The sequence below is a fragment of the Saimiri boliviensis genome, chromosome 1 (genome assembly GCF_048565385.1).
Source record: "Saimiri boliviensis isolate mSaiBol1 chromosome 1, mSaiBol1.pri, whole genome shotgun sequence".
NCBI classification, from domain to species: Eukaryota; Metazoa; Chordata; class Mammalia; order Primates; family Cebidae; genus Saimiri; species Saimiri boliviensis.
Window position 1 is genome coordinate 130,597,288 of NC_133449.1, and position 25,044 is coordinate 130,622,331.

Genomic DNA, 25,044 nt, shown 5'->3' on the forward strand with positions numbered 1-25,044 from the left:
CCTGCAAACCTAGCACTTTGGGAGGCTGAGGCAGGTGGATCACCTGAGGTCAGAAGTTCAAGCTCTGCCTGGCCAACATGGCAAAACCCTATCTCTACTAAAAATACAAAAAAATTAGCCAGGTGTGGTGGCAGGTGCCTATAATCCCAGCTTCTTGGGAGGCTGAGGCCTGGACGAAAGAGCAAAACTCCATCTCAAAAGAAAAAAATAATGATTTTCTACAGTGAGTATGTATGTCCATGCCAAATACACCTATGAAAAATTTGGAAAGTGTTAAAAGAAAGAAAACAAGCATAATCCCTATTTATGTGCCTGAGATCGTGCTGTGGGCCTGTGTAGAGTGGCCAGAGGGGCTGGTGACTAGTTGATGTGACTGGTAACTAAAGATTAAAACATTTGATAGCCAGGCTGGCCCGCCAGAATTCCATCTATGCGTGCTCACGCGCGCACACACACACACGCACACACACACTACATTTACACATACACATATACAAACATGCATATACACATGTACCACATATGCATACATACCTGTATATATGTATATACATGCACACATGTGCATACATATATATTGCACACATATGTATACATAAATACATGTATACACCCACAGAAAGACCCATACATATGCACATACATGCATGGCATATACACACACACATATATGCATGCACACAATATACGTGAAAAGGTGCACACCTATAAGTGCACATGTATATATGCATACCATATATGTATGTGCATGTACACATACACATGCATATGCATAGGCACACACAAATACTTGTAGACACACAGAAATATACATAAATAAACATGCACAGCATATTCACATGCACATGTATTCAAACACTACACATATACACATATATGCACGTATGCATGCATACATATGTATGCACACCATCTACATGTGCACATGCATGTACACTCACGCGCGCGTGCACACACACACACAGAGTTAAGCCCCCAGGTGCCAGGAAGACTGGAGTACTGTCTTCCTAGGTATTTACATGTCCAAAGGGATGAAGCCCAGATCTTAGAGATACCTCTAGGTCATAAAAGCCCAGATTCCTGAGGCTTTCTGACCCCTGGAGATATTTTAGTCATACTTTAAAATGTCAGGGTAAGAACCCAGGATCCTTTCCATCCCACCTCCAAGGAGCTGAAGATTTCTCTCCCTTCTTTTTACTTGGGGAGGGAGGCAGCTACTTGTGTCCTGCACATAGACAGAATGCATTGTGTGCCATCCCTTGTCTATGGGAACTAGTCTGCGCCCACATAGAAAGTTTCCTTCTATTGTCATCACCTTGCCTGTGGTCTGGGTGTGGGGACTCATGCTGCAGTTAGTTACTCTGGCTGTTAGTCGGGGTGTGAGTATCAGTAAAGAGAGGGCTCTTTTTCTTGACCCAGCTGCCTCATCTTTCTGCAGTATTCACTTACATACAGTCCTTAGTCATACAAGGTGGGCAGCATCTCAGATTGCACAGTTTCACAAAGCGGCTCCATGTAACTGGGCACTTCACTGGCCTGGAGAAACCTGTGTCCTTGTCTCTGGGATGTGTTTAAGGAACCGGACAGGTCAGCACAGCCCACAGGTGCATCACTGAAAGCAGAAGGCTCCATGTGGCCCCACCAGTGTTCCTTCTTTTAGTAAAGACATTCAGCGAATCAACAAACAGCCAGTTTTTACACATCGTAGCTGGATTCTTTTTACAGAAAAGCACAGTTCTGTTACAATGCATTAACTCTGTCCTAAGCTATTCCTGAGAGGAGTAGAAAATGTTGGCATCTGTTCCCTGGTGTCTCTACTTTTGATCAGCCTCAACTGGGAATTTCATATATTTTCTGATCAAAGTCCAAAGTTAGTTTCTGCTTTGCTTGAGCTTTAATCATTGGCTATAAAGCCTCCCCCAACTCCACATTGCCCACACATTAAAATCAGATTACAGCCAAACAGCAATATAGTTTTGGGGGTTGAGGGGGCAGGTAAGAAGCTCATTTTTAGATAAATAGGGAATCAGAACCTCCATTCTGGGAAGATATTTTGATAGTCTCAGGTAAACATCTGCTTAGAAAAATCTTCACTTTAAATTTTCAGTAGTTTTGAGGTAGTTTGTCCTGTATGCTGATATTTGCTCATTGTTGGAATGGCTCTGACCCTTGTTTTCTGTTATTTCTTAACACTTAATGTTAAACAGAAGAAATAGAAATTAAAATGCTTTCCAAACTCCAGTATTCACTTTAATGTTGTCTTGATGAAGAAAAATTTCCATTTCTCTTAAGGAAGTAGATGACATTTATAAAGATATCTAAGGGATCTCTTTATAAAGGAAGATGGATAAGGTTTAGAAAGGACTCTGGCGTGAAGAAATAATTCCTTTCCAGAATGTCCTTTATCTCACCCGTCAATCAAGTGTTCAGATAGGTTGGAAAATGAGAAGATGTTGTCTTGATAAGCCATTCCAGAACTAAGGAATTCCAGCTCCCATGTCGTCCGTTTGCCCAAAAGGAGACAGAAATGGAATATTCCGGTGACTAGATACTCCAAGGGGTGATGAGAAGAGAAATGGCAGTGAAGATGCCTGCCCTGATAGGGCTGGGCCTCCAGTAATACAGTCTCCCAGGGCCATGTCAGCTCTCACTATCTGCAGGCCCACAGCTTGGCCACCCGATTTTTCGTTCAGTACTGACCCAATAAATATACGATTTGTGTCATCGGCCTCACAGTTAGTGAAGTAGTTTATCTACCCAGCATTTGCTGAGCAAGTACCAGGCTTCCACCATGCCGAGCTCTGTGCTGGGTGTGGGGTACCACTGAAGGGGGACTCCATGGGGCCGGGGGGAGGCTTGGGGCTCAGAAGGACCCTAGGTACCCTTACCCAGGATGTTGGGAGAGTCAGGGGCTCTGATCAGCAAGTATTTTGATATATCTCCCTAACCATATATTTTATACTTGGAACACCAATTTTTAGAGAATTAGAAGAAATAAGTATAAGTAAATGCTATAGAAAAGTTCACCTTTCTTTGCCCAGTTAGCCTCCTGTGGTACTGAGGAGGAGCCCATCATTCTGAACAGTTTTCTGCATTATTCCCCACCAGCTCTGCAGGTATAAAAGGTGTAGGGTATCACACCGATACGCATCGACTGTGGAGTACGTTTTGAAACAAACCCTTAATATTAATCTTTTTCATTTAACTCTTGTGTCAGCAGATGAGTATAGGGGAACATTTGGTTGTTCCAAATCTAGATCAGTGAGTATTTAATATTGATGCCATCCAGATGAGTCATACTTACTACTAGAAAGTGAGAAGAGAGTGTTTTGTGATTGTATGTACTGGTCCGTGTATAGTTGCACCTCTTTCTGGAACAACAGTTGACTCTTTCATTGAAATTAATTACTTTTCCTTGTGCCGCTTTGGTGAGAGGAGATAGAGAGTCAAGGGTAAGGAAAGCACGAGAGACATTGTACTATGGGAATAAACAAAGACCCCCCCCAGATGAGAACAAGCAGAGGCCATTTATCCAGAACTTGTGCTAGTCAGGGTGTCGGCCACCAGCCCTTGTGTTTGGCAGAGACTTAGAGGCAGGCAGAGGATAGGAAAGCCTCACAATGGAAGGAATGGAAGGCTCCAGGCATGCCCTGATTGGAGGCCGTTGGCATGGGGGAGCTGGCTAACTAGAAATGGATCTTCCTTTGTGATCGGCTAGGGGAGCATGTTTGGCTCTCTCTGGTTGGTTCTAAGTTGGAAGCAGTGGAGCCGAGTGGAATTAAGGCAGCTGTCATTTATTAATCAAGTCCTGGCCATATGGGGCTGATCGTTATAGTTTGGCTTCCTGGCTGGTGGCTGGAAATAGGGTCTGACTTCCTCCAAGTCTGACTTGAAGCAGGCTGGCTCCCTGTTGATTATTGTGGATGAGGGCCTGGCTTCCTGGACAGGTTGCTGCAGCCTGGGTCAGGTTCTGTTTTCACATGTGGTCTGCCCATTGTCCATTTGCACATTCAGTCTCTCAGTACCAATGTAGCGCTGGCTAAGAACAAACAACAGACCCAGCTCACTGGTTGGCATAGGTTAGCATGGGAGCCACTCAGCCAGGTAGCTGATCAGATGTAAACACCCACACTGCCCTGGGTGGGTGCCAGCTGGGGCTACACTGCAGCCACCTAATGTCAGCCCTGGTGGGCAGCTGCACACTTGGCCAAGGGGCTTGTTGACAGTGCAGTGTCTAGGTACTGTGAGCTCCTGACTGCCTTCCTTCAACCTGGGATTCACATCAGAGAACTGCTTCTCTGAGAGGCATGCTGTTTTATTGGGCAAGACAGCTCTAGCCCAGATTTTAGCCCATTTTTGGGAGTAACCAGCTGTCTTTGTCATCTAGGGACTCCCCTGACAGTAAAAGATTCTTCTGTATGTCATCACGCACCTGTTCTCAGCTCTGACCTGGTTCTTTACCATGGCAGAGGGTTTTCTGGCCAGGCATGGATTATTCCAAACCACTCTGGCACTTCTGTAGGAACCTACTCCTCTTCAGTTAATTTTTTGCCACCCCTGCAAGTTCAGTGCTGTGGCTTCCCCACCCTGGGTGCTATGTTGGTACCTGAGGCGAACGGAGGCAATGCCCAAATGGCTTGGTCATGAGGACCCAGCCCTCAGTGCCCACGGTTTCAGCACCTGCAGGCCCACATGTGGTTTTCTGAAGCTGGTGCCCCTCCTCTACGGTTTTCTTCTTATATGTTTCTTGTGTGTTTTCTCCAATATTAAGAGAAGATTCTTGGATGGTAACATCATTGGTAGTCAAGGGAGACACTGGAATCTTTTACTTTGTTAGAATATATGAAGAAAAGTTTCCAGAGTTTAAAGCATTAGGTTTTACATAAAGCATGTTTAAAGTATTTAAGTTTTATAAATAAACTCTAAAAATATTATGTGGGGTTTTGAAAGACAGCTGCAAATTTTGAAGACAGGATGGTTTTCAAAAGGCATTTCTTGTCTTGTCTTTGTGTGTGTGTACATTTAAATTAAATGACATCCGCTGTGTGTAGGAGTTAAGTCAAAGCTGTCAAGAGTTTTTTCTCCTAATAACTGTTCTTGTGCCATTGACTACCAAGAATAACAATAAGCCTTCTTTTTAAGTTAAAAAAGAATATTTATTTTTGTCACTGAAAGAACAATAATTATTCATGTCTTTAAGTTATTTAAAGTATTTTTATGAATTCTAAGACATTTTCAGGTTTAGTTGCACACAATAAAAATGCTGTATTAGTGAGTCCTTCAACTAAAATATTTTAGTTGTGGGGTCATGGCCTTTCAATAATACTAGGCATTATTTAATGAGGACTTATTTATGCCATAAAGTGTTGAAAATGCTGTACATGTCACCCTATTCTCACTTTATAGCTTGTAAACTGAGGCCCAGAAAGGTTCAGCCATCTGCCTTAGACCTAAGGCACAGCCACACAGCCACAGTTTGGATCTAGGCCATCAGTTATCCACCAAAAGCCTGCATTGACCATGGAAGAGTCTACTGCATGCTGTCAAGGCGCTGAATTTCCCTTTTGTTTCTCCCCAAAACATAAACCTGGAATGGAAGAGAACCACTTACTATACATGCTTTTAGCTCAGAACCCTTCAAGCTTTTGGAGTATGAGAAATAAGAACAATCATTCCACTCTTTCCTGGAGTTGGATCTCAAATGTTGGTGATATTGTTGGGGCTGATTTGCTATCTATAAAGCCGCATTTGAGAAAAGACAGGTTAAAAATAAACAAGAAGGATGATGGTAGTAAAAATAACTTATGACTATTTTCTTATCTTGGAATTCTTTTTTAGTTTCTAGCAGAGTTATATTTCTTCATTGTGGTAAAATACTTAATGCCAGTGAACAGTCACTTAAAATGGTTAAAATTGTGTGCTTTATGCTATGTATACTTTACCACAATAAAAATAAATCCTTTTTTTTTAATAAAGCCAGTGAACTGATGGGGGACTCGGCAAGGTGTGACATCTGTGGGACTCAAAAGTTGTAGTGAGGTTTTCCCCCAGCATGCTAGTGTTCTGTGTTGATTGCACATGCAATCAGAACGCCTTCGCAGTATATGAAGACCTTTAGACAAAAGCCAAGAACAGTAAAGAAGTGCCTTCTTTTAGCACCTGAAGTGGCTGATTTCGTGGCCTCAGGAACTACTTCGGTTTCTACTATGTTTGGGAAAGCTACAAGTACAAATGAAGACACTGCGAAAAGATGTCCTCCTGTGTTTAAAAGAAGAAGAAAGAGAAGAGTTGATGCAGAGGGGGACGCCTGGACCCTATTTTTAGTGTTGACAAATCTGGTGTCATTTAGAAGTGAATGTTTTCAAGGACTTTCCCCTTAAAGTAGAGGAAGCAGAAGCCCAGGGAAGGAGCCTGCACTGATTGTGTCATTGTGATGCTGTGACCAAGCCTGGGAGATTTGACTGGACTCATGTTTTTGTTGGGATTGTTATCGAATTTGCAAAGACCCTGGTTACAAAGTCCCATGAGTCCTCAGTGGTCTGTCCAGCCCTTTCCCATAAGCCTGGTTTTTCTTAGGGTGTGATCTTCTGGGATCATACAGTTTTCTAGAAGAAATGTCTCCATCATACTTTGGGAGGGTAGTGTGAATGGAGAGTTCTTAGGAACACAGATCTTATAGGCAAGATCTGGAGGAAGCCTTGAGTGTGTGCCCTTCTAGAATTCAAGGAAACTCATAAAACAGAAAGGAGGATTTAAAGGAGGAGGAAAAGGAAGTGAAAAGAGAATTCCCAAAGCCTCGAATTGAGCCACACAAGCATGAAATTGTCACTTCCACATCTAGAGCACACGTTATTTTTTCTGAAACACCCTGTTGAATGAGAGGAATACACATGAGCCATCATAGGTTGAAAAAGTGATCTTTTTTGTTGTTGTTGTTGTTGTTGTTGTTGTTGTTGTTTTGAGACGGAGTTTCACTCTTGTTACCCAGGCTGGAGTGCAATGGCACAATCTCCGCTCACCGCAACCTCCGCCTCCTGGGTTCAGGCAATTCTCCTGCCTCAGCCTCCTGAGTAGCTGGGATTACAGGCACATGCCACCAACTAATTTTTTTGTATTTTTTTAGTAGAGATGGGGTTTTACCATGTTGACCAGGATGGTCTCAATCTCTTGACCTCATGATCCACCTGCCTCAGCCTCCCAAAGTGCTGGGATTACAAGCGTGAGCCACCGCACCCAGCGAAAAAGTGATTTTTTTAGTGTAAATTGGTTTGAGAACATTACTTGCACAGTTCAACAATATAGAGTTGGAGATGCATAAAGAGGATATTCCCCATTAGTCAACAAATACATAGATCTGCAGCTGGAAATTACTTTAGTTTTAACTTTCAAGTAGTCAAGAAACTTTTCCTTATGTCCAATAAGACTCTCTCTAGTTAATTTTAGACTATACGCTGGTTAAAGTAATTTTATTTGGAGAAAATCGTGTTGTTTGTCCCAAATTGCCCTGATATGTTCTCTGCCTTGAGTCCCAAGATCCCCGCCGAGGGGCGCAGCCTGTCATGCGTGGGCCAGCAGGATACCCAGCGCACAGGGTGGATGTTGCTGATCATCCAGACCCCTTTTCTGTGCATTCGTCTCAGGAATACAGGTTTCTCTGCACATTTAAATCTAGTTGTAACCCAAGTTTACAGACTTGCTGAGAAGTGGAAGGTAGTCAGCTGCCTTTCTCAAGTGCTGCTCCACGAGCAAGATGCCTTTCATCTAGACCATTCTGCTGGCATCTTTCAGACCAGTGTGGTGCATCCATCTAAAGTCAGCTCTCTCTTCTCTGGTTTAGGGTGATAGTTGGATGTTTTGATTTTGTGTGGCTGAGTGTGTGAGTGACAGTAAGACACCCTGAATAGGGTCAGTAGCTAAATGGTCATCTCCTTGTCTAATTGTGACACCAGTAAATCCAAGAAAGGAGAGAACAGTGGCAGCAGGTCACAGTGGGAGGAGCATGGCTTGAAGCAAAGACAAGGGTAGTGAGTTCCAGCCACGCCGTCATTAGCTGCAGAGTTTACGCAGTTTGTTTCACCTCCCAAGTCTTCAGGTTCTTCATTGGGTCAGAACTCCAGGTAGATCATTTCTGGGCTTCCTTCAGCTTGAAAAACTCTGCCTCAACTCTATTCTAATCACAGCATTATTATAAAATGGTAGGCATGACTTTTCTGTATTTACAAAAAGCCGTAATGCATTTCCTCACTCTCTGTAGGAAGAAATTTGAATTGTTACATTCTTTACTTTGCTCTAAAGCAAGGTTGTGGAGGGTTTCCGGAGACAGCAGGTTTCTCAGGGCTCAAGTCTGTAACAAAGAGATTCTGAAAAACTGGAGAGAGGTCAGGGAGGAGAGGAATGGACACAGCGTGGTTCTGGTCCCACAGAGGTCCTATTGTCCGTAAGAATTTGATGTTGGCTAAAAGAGGCATCAAGAGTCACTGGGGAGGGAGAGATGATGCTGTAATGGTCAGGGAAAGTGGTTAGATTTTTTCAAAAACAAAATATAAAATTTTACGTCTTCACTTTACCCTATTTAGCCAACTTAAATTCCAGATAAATCTAACAGTAACTCTTTTTTTTAAAGCAAGAGAAAATAGAAAAAGAAACACGTGTGAAATTCAGTATATAGAATTTTCCAAGATTCAATGAAATCGCTAAAGAACATACTGACAGATTTGAGTTAAATTCATATACTTCATAAAAAGATAATCAAAATGTAAACATCAGTAATCTTTAGAGGAATTTGCAGAAAAGAATTAACATCTTAGTATAAGGAAAACAAACAAATTTTAAAACGAATACTGTAATCGAGTTCTCAAATTCTGGCCCAAGAACAGGTTGCATCAGATTTAGTTTCAAGTGTAAATTCCCGTCCTCTGCCAAACTCTTCTGCCAAGTCTTCAGCCTCTAAAGGTTGGGATCCATTCTGTTTTCTGGCAGAGGGCATTCATTCATGTGAGGGTACAGAAGAGGAAGGAATGGTGTATGGTTAACAGGAAAATGGAAGTCAAAAATGTGCAAAGAAAAAGGACAAAATCAGTTTTTATCAATCAAGGTATCCAAAAAAATGTTACAAGGCTATACGCCCATGTTCATATCAACATTATTCATAGTCACCAAAAGGTGCAAGCAAACCACGTGTCTATCACTGGATGAATGGATAAACAAAATATGGCTTATACGTACAGTGGAATATCCCTCAGCCTTAAAGAAGAAGGAAAGGCTAGGTGGAGTGGCTCACACCCATAATCCCTTTGGGGGTAACACTCCCAGCACTTTGGGAGGCCAAGGTGGGAGGGTCACTTGAGGTTAGGCATTCGAGAGCAACCTGGCAAACATGGTGAAACCCCATCTCTACAAAAAATACAAAATTAGCCAGGCATAGTGGCATACACCTGTAATCCCAACTACCTGGGAGGCTGAGGCAGGAGAATCACTTGAACCCAGGAAGCGGAGGTTGTGGTGAGCTGAAATTGCACCACTGCACTCCAGCCTGGGCGACAAGAGTGAAATCTGTCTCAAAAAAAAAAAAAAGGAAGGACATTCTGATCCTTGCTACCACATGGATGAATGTTGAAGACATTATGCTGAGTGAAATAAGCCAGTCCCAAAGGACAAATACTGCATGATTCCACCTATATGAGGTACTCAGAGCAGTCAAATCCAGAGATGGGAAATGAAATAGGAGTTGTGGGGGCTGGAGAGAGGGAGGAATGGAGAGAGATCATTTAATAGGAATAAAGTTTAAGTTTTGCCAGATTAAGAAGTTCTGGATATAGTTTGCCCAACAGTGTGAATAATACTGAGCTGTACACTTAAAAATGGTTAACATGGTAAATTCCGTGTTATATGTCTTTTACCACAATTTTTAAAAAATCAAAAATCCTGAAAGGTACTTCCTAGGGATGTGTGATGGGCTTTCCACAGCATTGCTCACAGCATGAGCACAGGGAAAGCCTTCTGCAGTATGCATCAAGGTCCTTGACATGTTCAAAACCTGAACGCCGTCATTCTGCTTTGGGGACTGCTCCCAAGGGAATAAGCCCAACTCAAAAGGTTTTGCTAACCAGTGTGTTTGCAAAAAGTTGGAAGCCAAGACTTCTGAAAGGCTTGGTGGGGTTAAATAAACCCTGAGCCCCACATGCAGCTATGGAAAGTGTTGTTTCTGGGGGCTACAGAGTAACATGCGAAAATGCATATCATGTTCAGTGAAAAAGAGACTATGCCAAATTATACCTGCAGCATAAGCTCAACTCTGTAAAATGCTCCCATGCCCAGGAATGAAAACACAACATGTTAATAGTGGTTGTCTTGGGTCATAAGTCCATGGGAGATTTCAAATTTTTACTTTTCTTGTCTGGGTCTTCCGGGTTTTTGCATGAGCGAAGTCTTGTTTATATCGGGAAGGTGTGTGGTAGATGGGAACACAGTCAAAAATGATCTTTAGTAAAGGAAGAGGAAAGAAAGCAATTGCCCCTACAGGTGGACCCTGTGGAGGAGGCTATTCAGGGAATCTCAGGTTAGCTCCATGCTTCTTGCAATAACCAAATCAAGCAGCTGGGGTTGTGCTCCCGTTTTGACCAGGAGAAAGTGAGGTTCCAGCAGGTTAGATCACTTGCCTTGTGTTTAGGAAATAAGAGTTTTTGAAAGCCTCCAGGAATGGGTGTCCTGGCCATGTGGAGGCGAGAATTTTCCCCCATGGAACTCTGCCCACCCGTGTAAGAACAGGACCTCATTTTACAGATGTTTACATCCGTCAATGCAGCGACCCTTGGCTAGCACAGCATACCCCATTTGGCCCCACAAACCTGTCCTGACAGTCAGTCCTCCACTCTGTCTGACTAGAGTGGAGAAGAAGGGAAACAGTGAGCTCACTTGTGGTGGAGCACTGCAGGGAGGGATTCATGCACTCACGGTGGAGTCACTGCCTCTACGTAGCAAGAAAGATGGGAGGCACTGCTCCCTGCCCTGATGTCCCATGCTGTTCAGTGCTACAGGAGGAAAATGAACAAAATAGCAAGTGTGGACCCTTTCTGCCTGCCCCCTGCAGAGGCACCAGACTGGGTGGATTAGTACTAGTTCCTGCAGGGGAGTGCAGAGGTTTCTTAAAAAAAAAAAAAAAAAAACTCAGTATGAATTTCACTCATTATCTCTCCATAGCCCTTAAAACATTAAGCATTAAATTAGCACACTGAACTTCCTAAGAGGAGCAAGAATAATTTGAACTGTGGATTTTAATTACCTATCTTATAAACTTCTATCATGTAAGGTAGAGTAAAGAGCCCTGTCTGCACCCCTGTGGACTTTCAAGGCAGCTATTTAAGATTTCATAAGACTATCCATTATAACTACAGTGAATGAATTGTTGTCATGGGAATGTATCGATCAAACAACAGAAGGCACCTCTCAGCTTCTCTCAGAAACTTGCATAGGAGCGAATGAGACCTAAACAGGAGGGAGAGTTGATAAGCATTAAGCTAAGGAATCTTGGTTCTGAAAAAAACAGCATTGTGTATAAATTTAAATTTACATTTATTGGAATCCGCTCAGTAAATCGTCCTCTACGATGGGGTCAAGGCCACATTTGGCTTTATTTCCTCAGCCCCCTAAGGAGTAGCTCAGCAGTGTCCTAAGGGGCTGTTTCCTGGTTGAACACGGTACATATTTGCTGTCATGCTAGGAATACCAGTGAAAATCTCATGCATGGGGAGAGGACATGATCGTCTTTGTGTTTGTAACCTCGGGCCTGGAACAGTCTCCTTTTGTGTTCACTTGATTCTAAAAGGTCAGTGTTTCAGAATAGGCCTTTCATATGGTTCACGAGGAAGCCAGTTAGATCCTACAGTGAAAAGGCAAACTCATGGCACCCTGCTGCTTCTTGAGGCAGGGTGCTGGAGGGGCAGTGAGGTAAGACAGTGGACACATGGAGTAGAACAAAGGGGAGCCCAGGGGCATCTGCAGCCAGGTGGAGCCGCTCAGCCTCTGGCACACGTCTGTTGGCTGGGTGGAGGTGTGAGGCCTCAGATCTGAAAACAACGTGGTGACCTAAGGAGGGAACAAGTGCTGCACAGCATTGATGGAACTTGAAAGATGAAGTCCTGGGCCGGGTGCAGTGGCTCACGCTTGTATTCCATCGCTTTGGGAGGCCAAGGTGGGCGGATGGCTTCAGCCCACTACAAAACACACACACAAACACACACACACACACACACACACACACACACACACACACAAAATTAGCAGGATGTGGTGGCATGTACCTCTAGTTTCAGCTGCTTGGGAGGCTGAGGTTGGAAGATCAGTTGAGTCGAGAGGTTAAGGCTGTAGTGAGTAGAGATTTCACCACTGCACTCCAGCCTGGACAACAGAGTGAGACCCTATCTCAAAAAAAAAAAAAAAAAAAAAAGATGAAGTCCTCCCTTAGAGTCTGGCTAGTGACCTCTCTATAGCCTGGCATGTAGCCCTAGAGACAGACTTTTAGGCATGGAGTGGGAGGGCATGCCTACAAGTTGTGGGAGTGGCTGAAACCCAACCCTAAGTGGCTTAAGGAAGTAAGAGCGACTGCTGGGAAGGAAGTGGAGTAGGTGGCTGAATCTGAACAAGAGAGACCTAATCCGGGGCCCCAGGGCTTAGAAGTAGGGTGTTTCTTTGCCTTTTCATTGCCCCTGGGACAAACTAGGATTCAAGGTCTCTATGATAGGGAGAGACCTAGAATCTACCCTAGCAACTCCATGGGAAAGAGGAAGCATTTTCCCCAGGCTTTTACTTATCAGTCCTAGGGAAGGATTCTAATTGGTCTTGCCTGGTCACAGGCCCTTCTCTTGGACTCCAGCTCTAGCCTGAATTACGATGAGGAGGCCAGGCTTAGGCATTCACCCTGGGACTGAGGTGAGAAGCACTACGAGTGACAGCTTTGTTAAAACTGTATGGCAGGAATCCACAAAAATAACCGCAGACCCAAATAACCGAGGCCCCACAAAGGAGGTGCACCCCAAACCTGCTCCTTCGTTTGATGATACCCAGTGTTGGGACATACATTCACCTGTTTCTGCACCTGCACATAGTGTGGCTATTGAGACCCTGAAATGTTGAGTTCTGGACCCTGAAATGCTGCGTGAGAGGCCCCGTAAGTGTAAAGTACATACTGGATTTAAAAGATTTTGTAGGAAAAAAGAATGCAAGCTCTGCTATTATTTTTTAACATTGATTATATGTTGAAATAAAATTGTGTGTAAGGTGAAATAAAATATATTTTCAAAATTATATCCTTTTAAAAATATGGCTTCTAAGCATTTGCAATTACATATGTGGCTCATATTATGTTTCTCTTGACAGCACTGTTCTAGACTGTGTTCGTTTTTCTACCTTGGGGGTTTTAATCCTTAAGTTCGCTATCCACTGGGTCATTACTTTTCTTTTTCTTGACATTGTCTTCTCAGACTTGAGTGTGCACCCCTGTTTGAGTGCTGGGGTTTCAGTGAGTCATTACTTGCCCTTTGTGATTCCTAGACAAGTCTTGTTTAGCCGGTCTCACGAAGGCCTCGACGGTAGCTAGCACTGGACCCACCCGAGATTCAGGGGGCAAAGAGGGAGTGACAGATGTCACAACTTTTGGAATCTCTTCCTTGGATCCTATTTGTGAAGGTTTGCATGTCTCCGTGAAAAGCACTGGCATTCCAAGTGGCTCGTATTCGTTCTTACAGATTTTGTTTTTACCTCCTTGTTGGTCCGTCATGCATTTATTCCAGAATCCAGTTGTGAGAAAGCACTTCAGAGCCTAATCAAAATGGAACTTTGTCTACTTGCTGGTCTCATGTTTATCTCCCTCCGTTCAGCCTTCTCTCTGTCCTTCCATCCATTCTTGCATTCATCAAGTTGTGACAGCCCCTAGTACGTGCCAGGCATGGGGCTGAATTCAGCAGTGAGGCAACCGGGCCCATTCCCCAAACACACAGGGCTGGCAGATGGTAGCACCAGCTTCGGCTCTCCTGCCTGTCTGATGAATCACTGGCTCTTAACCAACTTTCCCCGAAACTCTTAGAGGAAAAGTTCAATGCCTAGTACGGAGAGTCGCAGCCCACTCAGCTTGCATGGGGAAGGTTAGGGTAAGGGTGAGAGCCCATGCTGCTTTCTCCCAAGGACTCCTCGGAGAACCCCTGCTTGAAATAATCCCTCTTTCTCCAAACACGTTCTGCTTATCACATCTTGTAGTAATACATTTTGATTAGAGGGATTGGAGCTAAGAGCCCTACTTAAGCAAAATTAAGGAGCTTTGTCTGAAATTGACATATTGAGAGAAACCCATCCAAAACCGAAACCAAATCAGAAAAATGGATCCAGGTCTGTCTGGCAATTCCAGGTAACCCTCCCTATGGCATGTAACTGCCCAGTAAAAATCAGACAAGACCATCCATTAGTACTTCTTTTAAGTGTCACATGTTTAATTCTGTTTGCTAATTAGTAACCTTTGTTTTCCTGAATTAAACACATAGTTAATTTTGGTTGAGAACTGTTTTATTACATGACTGTCCGCATTCCTCAGCACAAGCTCCCAATGCTGTCTGCTTTCTCACAAGCCCCCGGTCCTCTGCACAGATCCAGTTAGAGGGCATCTGTGTTACCTGCTAGTTGGAGGTGGAAGAAGTGTTCTTTGATAAACATTTAAACGTTCATTTAGATCTAATTGGAAGTAAATTAGTAAAGACTCACGGTAAAGAAAAGAAAATATTTTTCATTCAGACTCTGAAATTTATTTTTCAAAATTTCATGTTTGTAAAGAAAAGAAATTGAAGTAAGGCTCACAGAATTCAAGCCACAGGGCATACTCCAAGTGCATAGCATCTACTTTAGCAGCTCGGACATCAGAAGCAACGTAGAGAATGTGTGTGTAGGGAGCATGTGTTTAGCACAATCATAATCCATGTGAATCAAAAGGAAGCACCCGTGGTGGCCAGAGGAGGATCACAACATGAGAAGAGGGAGAGGTGTCCACTCTGCTTGTACCCTGACCTTTTCAGATGCATTATGAATCATTTAAAAATTTCAGAGCAGGTAGTAAGACAGCACCTGGGTAAGCAGGGCAGGTGATGGAGAGTGGTAAGGGGGGTGCATTTTTGCCGGAATTGGGAGTGGCTGGTGCGGCAGGGATAGGACAGTCTGTCCAAGCACAAGCTTAAGACGTCATTCCCAGCTGGGCGCAGTGGCTCACACCTGTAATCCCAGCACTTTTGGGAGGCTGAGGCAGGAAAATCACCTGAGGTCAGGAGTTCAAGAGCAGCCTGGCCAACATGGCGAAACCTCATCTCTACTAAAATTACAAAAATTAGCCAGGCGTGGTGGTGGGTGCCTATAATCCCAGTTCCTCATGAGGCTGAGGCTGAAGAATCACTTGAATCCAGGAGACAGAGGTTGCAGTACGCCAAGATACACCATTGCTTTCAGCCTGGGTGACAAGAGTGAAACTTCATCTCAAAAAATTATAAGATGTTGTTATTCCCTGAGATAGCCCCTGAGCTTGCATTTGTTGAAAACATTTGCCGAGCCCATCTGTGTAGTGGATGGCAGGGACACGGAAATAAAAAGCCCAGTCCTTGCTCTCGAGGAGCTGCCTAATGAGAGAACAGCCCAGTGGATTATCACTCAGTCTGACGGCTGCCCTCAGATGTGGCCATGGGGCTTCCTGGGTCCATACTCAGAAACAGGCCAGGGCAAGCTACTGCAGTGACTTGGTAACCATTGAATAGGTCACTAGGCATGTATTTCAGGGAGGGTTCTAATCATGAAAGGCCACTGCCACCAAGAGTGGGAGCCTAGCCAAGTCTCCCCAAATGGAGGGCATGAAAACACTCCTGCTAACCTGGGCTGTGTGACCACAGCAAGTGTTTCTGTGCAACCAGTGTCTGCTACATGAAGGACACACATTACTCTAGAACTTGGCTTTCCTTCCGTTCTCACCAACTGACTCTTTGTCCCACTGAAACAACCACATGTGTATATTTTGTCATCTGTAACACTTGGTCTCTCTTACGTCTGCTTCGGAGAGCTCAAGCTGCCTCCTTGCATTCAAGAACAAGCACGTTGCCTTAACATTATATATAGCCGATGATGGCCAAATACATAGTGTTAAGCCAGTGTGCTTGTTTTTACTGGGATCCTTTAGGAATCTGGAAGAAAAAGTCAGTACTCAAGAGAAGGAAATGATGCAGCTCTTTATAAAACACGATTCAGTGTTAACCAGTTTGTTCGCGTGGTAGGCCTAGACAGAGAGGTCAGGGGTTAAGTCATGGACAGGAGGGCTTGTTGGCTCTCTTCTGCATCATATCAAGACCTTTGCTATAAATGGTAGTTCCTTCTCCCTGTGAAAGCTACGGGCCATCTGACTCAGCCTCTGCCTTCAGGGATGTAGGTGCTATCCATATTTTAAAACTGTGACCAGTGAGACCTAGAGAAAGAAAGTGATTTGCCAGGCCAGTCACTGGTGGCAATGGTTAAACCAGAATTCGGGTCTCTTGGCATTGTCTCTCCCTTTGTCCTCTGCTTTAATGCTTTAAAAACTGCAAAGAAAAAAATTCCTTCCAACATGACTCTCACCTGTATTAGTTACTTTAATTTCCTCTCTCAGCAGGGAAAGCGTTGTCGCACTGAAGTTTTTGCTGTGAGGGTCTCTGTTTCCAGTGGTCTGTGTGTTCCCTTTTTTTACAGGGACGGCTGGCCTGATGTGGTGGGGCTGGAAGAGTTAAGGGTGCTGAGCAAGGAGCAATTCAGAAGGTGGCGGGGAGCCCCCAGGACTGCACATAGAAATTAATTACAGAAAAGAAATATATAATTAATGTCAGATCTCACAAGAGCTCCCAGTGTGACTATTATGGGAAATTAATTATTCCCTACTTTATTTTTTTAATCACCTTCTCTGTACTCTGAAAATAGTCCTAATTACCAACATCAGTTGTTTAAGTCATTAAGGGTGATCATGCTACATGTCGGTGTGCGTATCCCATCCTGTTTATTTGGATTTAAATATTGCAGCCCTTGCCCTCCATAGGGTAATTTTCCTGCTCTATGAGATGTTTAGTAAAACTAAGGCTGCATAATCAAGACCTCAAGAATATAAGGTGTTGGAGTAAAATAATGAAAATGCATGCATTTGGCCAGGCATAGTGGCTTACGCCTGCAATCCCAGCACTTTGCAAGGCCAAGGAGGGTGGATCACTTATCAGGAGTTCGAGACCAGGCTGGCCAACATGGTGAAACCCCATTGCTACAAAAAATACTAATGCTAGCCAGGCATTGTGACACACGCCTGTAATCCCAGCTACTCCGGAGGCTGAGAGACATGAGAATCACTTGAACCTGAGAGGCAGAGGTTGCAGTGAGCCAAGATTGTGCTACTGCTCTCCAGCCTGGGTGAGAGAGTGAGACTTCGTCTCAAAAAAAAAAAAAAAAAAAAAAAGTCATGCTTATGCATTTCATGGAAAGGTGGAAAGGCCACTGCCTCCTAGAGTGAAGCCTCCAAGAGTGGAAGCCAGGTCAGGTCTCTGTAATTGAGAACCTTTTTTCAATCCTTTATTCCAGAAACCATGCTTCAGCCCTGGGAACTGAAAGAGGTAAACAAGTCAAACTCAGAGCTGATAGAGTAGTGGGATAGATGGGCATTAAATGGATAATCTAAATCAGTGTAGAATATCACCTTGTAATGGGAAGTTCAGTCCAATCTAGGGGACACAGGTGGCCCTTCCGAGAAAATGGATGGATTTAAAGTTAGAGCTGAACCGTGGGAAGGGAGTAGGAACCAGTGATGCCAGGGGAGCAAGGAGAGCTTTTCAGGTAGAGGGAACAGCACAGAAGGACACCTTGGGTGGAGAGGATGGGAAATGTGCCTTGAGGGGTGGATAGATATAATAGGTGCAACCAGATTACCAAGGGCCTGGTAATTTTGCCCAAAGTGCACTGGGAAAGTGGTAAGGGTGGGTGGGTTGTTTGGTTGGTGTTAACTTTTTGTTTAGAATCATTTCAAACTTAAGAGAAAAATTGCAAGAACAGGGCAACTAGCTTCATTATAGCCTTTGCCAAGAATGTTAACATTGGATCACAGTTGCCTATCACGATCTGTATTTATAAACATATTACTGTTTTTTACTAAACCTTGGAAGCTAAGTTGTAGATATGAGGCTTAAGGACACTTTCCTGTGTATGTATCCATGGTTCAGTCATCAAAAGAAGGCAATTAACACTGATACAGTATTTCTTTCTAATGCTCAGACCCCTTTGGAATTTCACAGATTGTCCCAATAACATCCTCTACAGATTCAGGATCCAATACAGGGTCACACGTTGCATTTAGTTGTCTTCTGATGCTTAGTCTCTTCCATCTGGGACAGTTCTCTAAGTCTTCACTTGTTTTTCGTGACCTAGACGTTTTGGAAGATTACAGGTCATTTACTTCACAGAATGACCCTCAGTTGGGGTTTGTCTGATGTGTTCTAATGATTAGATTCAGATTCTGTGCTTTTGGCAGGAATATCAGAATGATGCAATGTATCAGAAGACCATGCTGTTGATTAGTCCCATTTCTGGTGATGTTAACTTCGATCGCCCGATTAAGGCCGTATCTGCCAGGTTTCTCCACTGAACTATTTTTCCTTTTAATTACTATGTTGTGGGAGATATTCTGAGACTATGTAAATACGCTGTTTCTCATCAAGCCTCACCCACTAGTTTTAATGTCCATTAATGTTTCCTGCTTGAAGCATCATTAATACAGTGGTTGCCAAACGGTAACTTTCTAATTCAGTCCTCCCTTCTACATGTGTTAGCTGGCAGTCTACTTGAAGGAGGAGCTTTTCTTCTCCTCCATCCATTCATTCTTTCTTTATTCCCTGTATCAGTGTGGATTTGTAGATTTCTCTTATTCTGTGGATTATAATTACAGTTTGGCTTCTCCACTTGTCCCAGATTTGGCCGGGAAGAGCTGTTTCTAGCTGGCTTCTGACATATCCTCATCATTCTTTGAGCTCTTCTGACTTTTCAGGCTCGTCTTGTACTTCCCTTACTCCCCCCGGACTTAGCCTGGTTCTTTTTTTGTTATTCGTTGTTATTTGTTTTCTTTTGTGTTTTGAGACAGGGTCTCACTCTATTGCCCAGGCTAGAGTACTGTGGCATAATCGTAGCTCATTGCAGCCTCAAACTCCAGGGCTCAAGCGATCCTCTCACCTCAGCTTCCCTACAGGTACACACCAACACCCCCAGCTAATTTTTTTTATTTTTTTTAAAGACGAGGTCTCACTTTGTAGCCCAGTCTGGTCTCAAACACCTGGCCTCAAGGGATTCTCCCATCTCAGCCCTCCCAAAGCACTGAGATTATAGCTGTGAGCCACCATGCCTGGCCCACCCTGGCTTTTTTAATGAAGAATGATGGGCTGAAGGGTTCTGAGCTACACAGTGGCCTGATCTGATTGGCATTTCTAAAATATTACTGTGTCTACTCTTGAGGAGCGCACTGAAGAGAGAAGCAGGAGCCAAATCGGGGAGAACACTTGAAAAACTTTAGACTAGAGCTCAGTCTGCTGGCTTGGGCTTGATACTGACAGTGCAGACAGAGAATGGGGTGGATTTAAGGTAGATTTTGAAGCTGGAACTGATGGAAGTGTGATGGGTGGGATGTCCGGGAGAACAGAGATGTCCTTTTCTGACATAAGAAACACAAAGTGGGGGAGAGGAACCGCCTTGGACAGGGAAGATGGCAGCCTCTGATTTGGACCTGTGCAGCTTGAGAGCTCTTTGTCAGCCAGACAGTCATGCGAGGGCCAGGTGGGCTCAGGGGTCTGGAACACAGGATGGAGGCCTGGGTTGGAGACATATCTGAGAAGGGTGAGACTGGACCACACGCCTGGGGGCCTCTTCTACAGGTGTTGAATCAGGTCATCCCGGGTAGAAGAATGTGACCTACCACTCGTATTCTGCCTTGTTTTCACTTTGCAATGCTTGGCAAATGCTTGGCCTTTTCACAACAGATGTGAAAACCTTTGGGCACATTTTCTGGGTCCGGCTGTTGGTACATGTATCGAGAAAGAGAAGTGTAAACAGATTACCTCTCTGTACCACCCCGTGACTACCAGCCCAATGGACTGGGGAAGATAGCAACAGGACTTGCCACTTTTTTTGTATGAAGGGATCTGTACTGAACTATGCATGTGTTAAGAAAAGAATGTATGTGTATGTGTGTACACACATACATGTACAACGTATATATATATGTAGTACTTAAAATGTTTCCAGTCCAAAAATATATTATGTCAAGATTAAAATTGATAAACAGTAGTTAAAAATAGACTGTAGATAAAGAATTTATGCTGAGAAAATGTCATGATAGCATTCTCACCACCTATTGGGTGGGTAAAAGGAAAAAAGTTAAAGTATACATCTCAACCAAGGAAAGCTGGAGTCAGAGCTGCTGCTAAGGAGATGTGTTCACAAACACATGGTGGTTTTGTGTCCAGGACTTGCTCCTCAGACAGACCTCAGAAAGGGGTCCGGCTCCCACGCAGTAAGTTCAGCCACTTCAGTAGATGCGGATGTTGTTTGTTTTGGCATTTTTGGTCATGTTTACTGAAGGTTGGTTGGGGGTTTTCTTTGCCTCTAAATCAGAAACAGCTGATGTTCATGGAGCTGTTTTTAACTTCTGCTTTTGTCTGAAAAGCAAAGTTGGAAGGTTTCATTACCTGGCAGTTTAATTTTTATTTCAAATCAAGGACTGGTGTTCACCATAGCTTGGCAGTGCAGGTGGCCATGGTCAGGTGGTGCAGGGCATGGTGACCCAGCGGATGACTGACAGTCACTGCCCAGAGCTTCCCTTACCGTGACCTTTCTGAGCCCTCAGTAGAGTAGGTTTTCAGGTTTGCCCAGGTTAACCACGCGTACCATGGCACGGTTTCTCCAACAAGTCAGCACACTGCTGTTCCTTTCTCACACTTGAAACACGCATTGGGCGTGGCTTTTGCACATAGTTTGGCTTTAGATTCTATGTGGAAAGGGGCAGACAGTGCTCCACCACCTCTTATTGAGCTTCCTTTTATGAGAGTTGCTCGTGTATGCCTCCCAGTTTGTGTCCTCTGCAGACTAGACCTGGCAGCTGAGTGGGATGTACCTGAGTGACCCTCTTCTTACCCTGCCTTTTGGCAGTATGAATAACAGCTATGTGCAGCGCTGTTAGTGAAATGGTGTTATCGGGTCAGAAAGGAGTAAGCCCTGCCTTGCTGTAAGGTCGTGTTCTCTCTAATGAGGAAGGATGTATCTTCACTTCTGTGTCAAGAGCCTAGCTTGTGTACAGCAGTGCCACCACGGCAGTCACCCATCCACTTGGTTAATCTGATCCCTCTGAGAGCCTACTTTGAAACAACAGCCCTACCCCCTCGCTGCCTAAAATAAGAGCACGAGCAGAAGGGACCAGTCTACAGCTAGTAGCACTTAGCACAATGATCCTTTATCCTGAGTGCCGGAGCATCTCACAGGCATAGGAGTTGGATGGTCAGCCACACTGTTTCCATTCAAGCAAAAGAGGGCCACAGCTGCCAGACCTTGCTTCTTCGTCCCCACTTTGATGGTGGGTTACTTAGTTGATTAGTTGGTTGGTTGGTTTGATGGGCGCCCCATGCAGTTACCTATGAGCCCTTTTCTGAGCTGCTATTTGTGTCTTAGAGAAACAGATCCAGGCAGATAGAAAGATATGCATTATCAGTGGTCACACAGCCTGTGCACACACAGATCTGTACCCCATGTTTGGAGGAGTGTTTCCTTTTTTTCAACAGACTAGAGGGATGTGAAGCCCAGCTTGAGCTCATGGGGAATTATATCTAATGGGTCAGTGTGAATGACTCTAAATAGATTTTCTATCTTTCTTCTTACTAGTCTAAACACAGGAATGGGAAGTGAGTGCTAAGGAGTTGCATCCTTAAATACAGCTGGACCATTTTCACACAATGGTGTAGACATCTTTTTTGTGCAAATATTTTATATCTTTGCCATTTTGACCATTCTCGTTTTAGTTTCTTCCATCTGTGAGCTCTAATGTATATGTGTGTATAATTTATATAGCCCTCCTTGCATTCCGCTTTGCAGTGTGATGATTGCTGCACATGTCCGTCTCGTTCTCTCATGGGCAGTGCCCTCCATGAATGCAAGCTTTGGGCCTAAAGCACACCTTAATTTGTCATGCTGCCAAACCCAAGCTAAACACAACTCAGCACTTAGGAATTGTCTGACATGTCAATGAAAATATTTCTGTCATACATAGACTGGTCTATTTGTGAAAGCATTATGCTGAGACATCATGAAGATGGGATGTGTAGTGCTCTTGAGCTATCAGGAGCTAGATGCCTGGTGGGAATTTGGTTGACTTACGTTATTATGAATTAGCATCCTATGCCTTTGGGAGTTATAAATAATTCAGAGCCCATGTGGGATACCTTTTATCTTTTCAGCTTGTTGACTTACGTGTTGATTGGGTATAGGAAGAGGGTTCATCTGAATCAGAAAAACGTTTTATGGTTATTGCTTTAGTCGTTTACCAGATTACCTGAAGTTCTAGACTGAGTAGTCCGTCAGGATAAAATATTAGTATATTTGAATTGCTCACAAATTTTCCTGATCTTTTCTCATATTGTGTGATACAAGATTTGGATACAAGTAAAGCCTCTGCAACATTTAATGGTCCTGGGTTCGGCATTAAGTTTCCATTCAATCAGCCAACAACTCCTTGGAATAAAAACTCTATGAAAACCTTGCCTTGGGACACGTGGGAAGTGTCTGCCTTGAAACTGTGGAGCCATTTCTGAGGCACCAAGGAGCATGACATTGAAAAATGGTTGCCAAGTCTTTTATATTGCTTGCACATCTACATAACAAAGAAAAAATGGGGCACAACATTCCCTTAGTCTTTAAAGTGACTGCTAAGTGTTTGTGGTAAGTGTCAACATTTGTAACCATGGATTTATGTTGAAAATTTAGAGCAGCAGTTCCCAAACTTGTTGATTTCAGAATTCCTTTACATTCTTCAAAATTATTGAGAATCCCAAAGAGGTTTTGTTTATGTGGGTTTATCTATGAGTATTTATCACCTTATAAATGAAAACTGAGAATATTTAAAAATGTTTATTGGCCGGGCACGGTGGCTCACACCTGTAATCCCAGCAGTTTGGTTGGGAGGCTGAGGTGGGCAGATCACGAGTTCAGGAGACTGAGACCATCCTGGCTAACATGGTGAAACCCTGTCTGTACTAAAAATACAAACAAACAAACAAAAAATTAGCCAGGTGTGGCAGCACATGCCTGTAGTCCTAGCTACATGGAAGGCTGAGACAGCAGAATCATTTCAACCCAGGAGGCAGAGGTTGCAGTGAGCTGAGATCGCACACTGCAGTCCAGCCTGGGCAACAAAGTGAGACTCCATCTCAAAAAAAAAAAAAAAAAAAAAAAAAAAAAAAAAAAAAAGTTTATTAATTCATTTAAAAATAATCATAAGTGCATTGCATTTTAACACAAAAATAACTATATTTCCCCAAGCAGTATAATTTGGTGAGAAGAGTAGCATTGTTTTAATTTTTGCAAATCTCTTCAATATCCAGTTTCACAGAAGGTAGATATCATGTGCCAGTGTCCTCTAGAAAACTCTATTGTACATTTGTGAGAAAATGAGATTGAAAAAGACCAGATAGTGTTTTGGCATTATGAAAATAGTTTAGACTTTATGGATCCCCTTAAAAGGACATGAGCTCCCAAGGGTCACCAGACCACACTTTGAAAACTGCTAATATGGAGTAATTAGTTAAACTGTAATATTCTTGGACGTAAGAACCCTGAACTCAAGTGCGAATCGGTTCTCTGTCTGTGATGCTGGGAGTCCATGGGAGGAAGCAGGTTGAGCTGCCACCTGAGCCAGCCTGCTCTTCCCGATGCATGTTCAACCTTCCCTCTGTACTGGGAACGTAGCCTGGACTCCCGTCTGCTTGCGTGGAGCTGAAGACCCACTTACCTGCTATGTGTTCTTAGAAGACTGCCCCCTACCTCTGTTCACCTTTCAGAAGATCATGTGATTCTCCTGGTTCCCTGACCAGTGACCAGTGACTGCTGACATATTCTACTTTGTAGGACACCTTTGCTCGAGTCGGGTAACCTGGCCACACCAATCACCACCATGACTTCTAGTTAAAATAAGAAGGTAAGCTCTTAAGCACTCAGAACCCTAGTCAAAAATCCACCCTCTGGCCCATTTCAGAGAAGAATATGGAAAGGGGGCAATTCCAAGTGTTTGGTGTTACTGACTGGATCTCCAATACACATTCAGGAAGTCATGCTTCCATTTAACTTGGAAACTCAAGGAGGTCTGTCCAGGAAGGACAAACTGCTGACCTTGGGAACAAGGAGACTCCTGTTTGGACCAAACTCGAAGTTCTGGAAGGTCACACTTGAGGCAGTACTGCAGATGGAAACCTTGAGCTGCCTCCAGCTATAATTTTTACTAACCCTAAGTGCTTGCCTAGACCCTGGCCCTGATATCTCTTCATTCCTGTCTCTTCACTGACTTTGATGCCAGCCTGGACCCAACCCTCAGCCTGACAGCCCAGGGTGACCCACCGCACTTCAATCAGTGTTCATGCTCGGCTCCCGTTTGTGAATGGATGGTTGCTCTGCCCATCATCTGGCGCTGGTGGGGCCCTAGCTGTGCCATCATGAGGCCTGAAAGGGTGAAAGTGAAGTGAGCACTGGCAGAGGAGTTGAGGCCAGGGGGTGGTGGGGAGAGAACAGTTGATCAGTGCAAAGCATTCTTATTCATCTTCTGCTTTTCTCCTCGGATACTCCTGACACTGTTTGTCAAGAGCAGGCTACAGTCATTTGTTTACTGTGTGATTTTATTCCCCTCCCTGAAAGAAAAACACTAAAGAAGTAGAGCTGAGTTCATTTTTGTTTCATCTACTGTCTTTCTGCTTTCCCCAGCAGGCTTTGCCACCATGA

The 25,044-nt window shown here is 43.8% G+C and overlaps 1 protein-coding gene across 4 annotated transcripts in view; it reads left to right on the top strand.

Annotated features, from left to right (window-relative positions):
- Positions 1-25,044, top strand: part of NPAS2 (neuronal PAS domain protein 2) — a 171,921-nt gene that overhangs the window by 20,058 nt on the left and 126,819 nt on the right. Inside the window, exon 1 of one of the 4 annotated variants that reach the window (XM_074404246.1) lies at positions 2,876-24,250. The exons of the other annotated variants lie outside the window; for them this stretch is intronic. The gene's annotated coding sequence lies outside the window, so the exon portion shown is untranslated. Of the gene's footprint in view, positions 1-2,875; positions 24,251-25,044 lie in introns of those variants that run through there. 4 annotated transcript variants of the gene reach the window in all.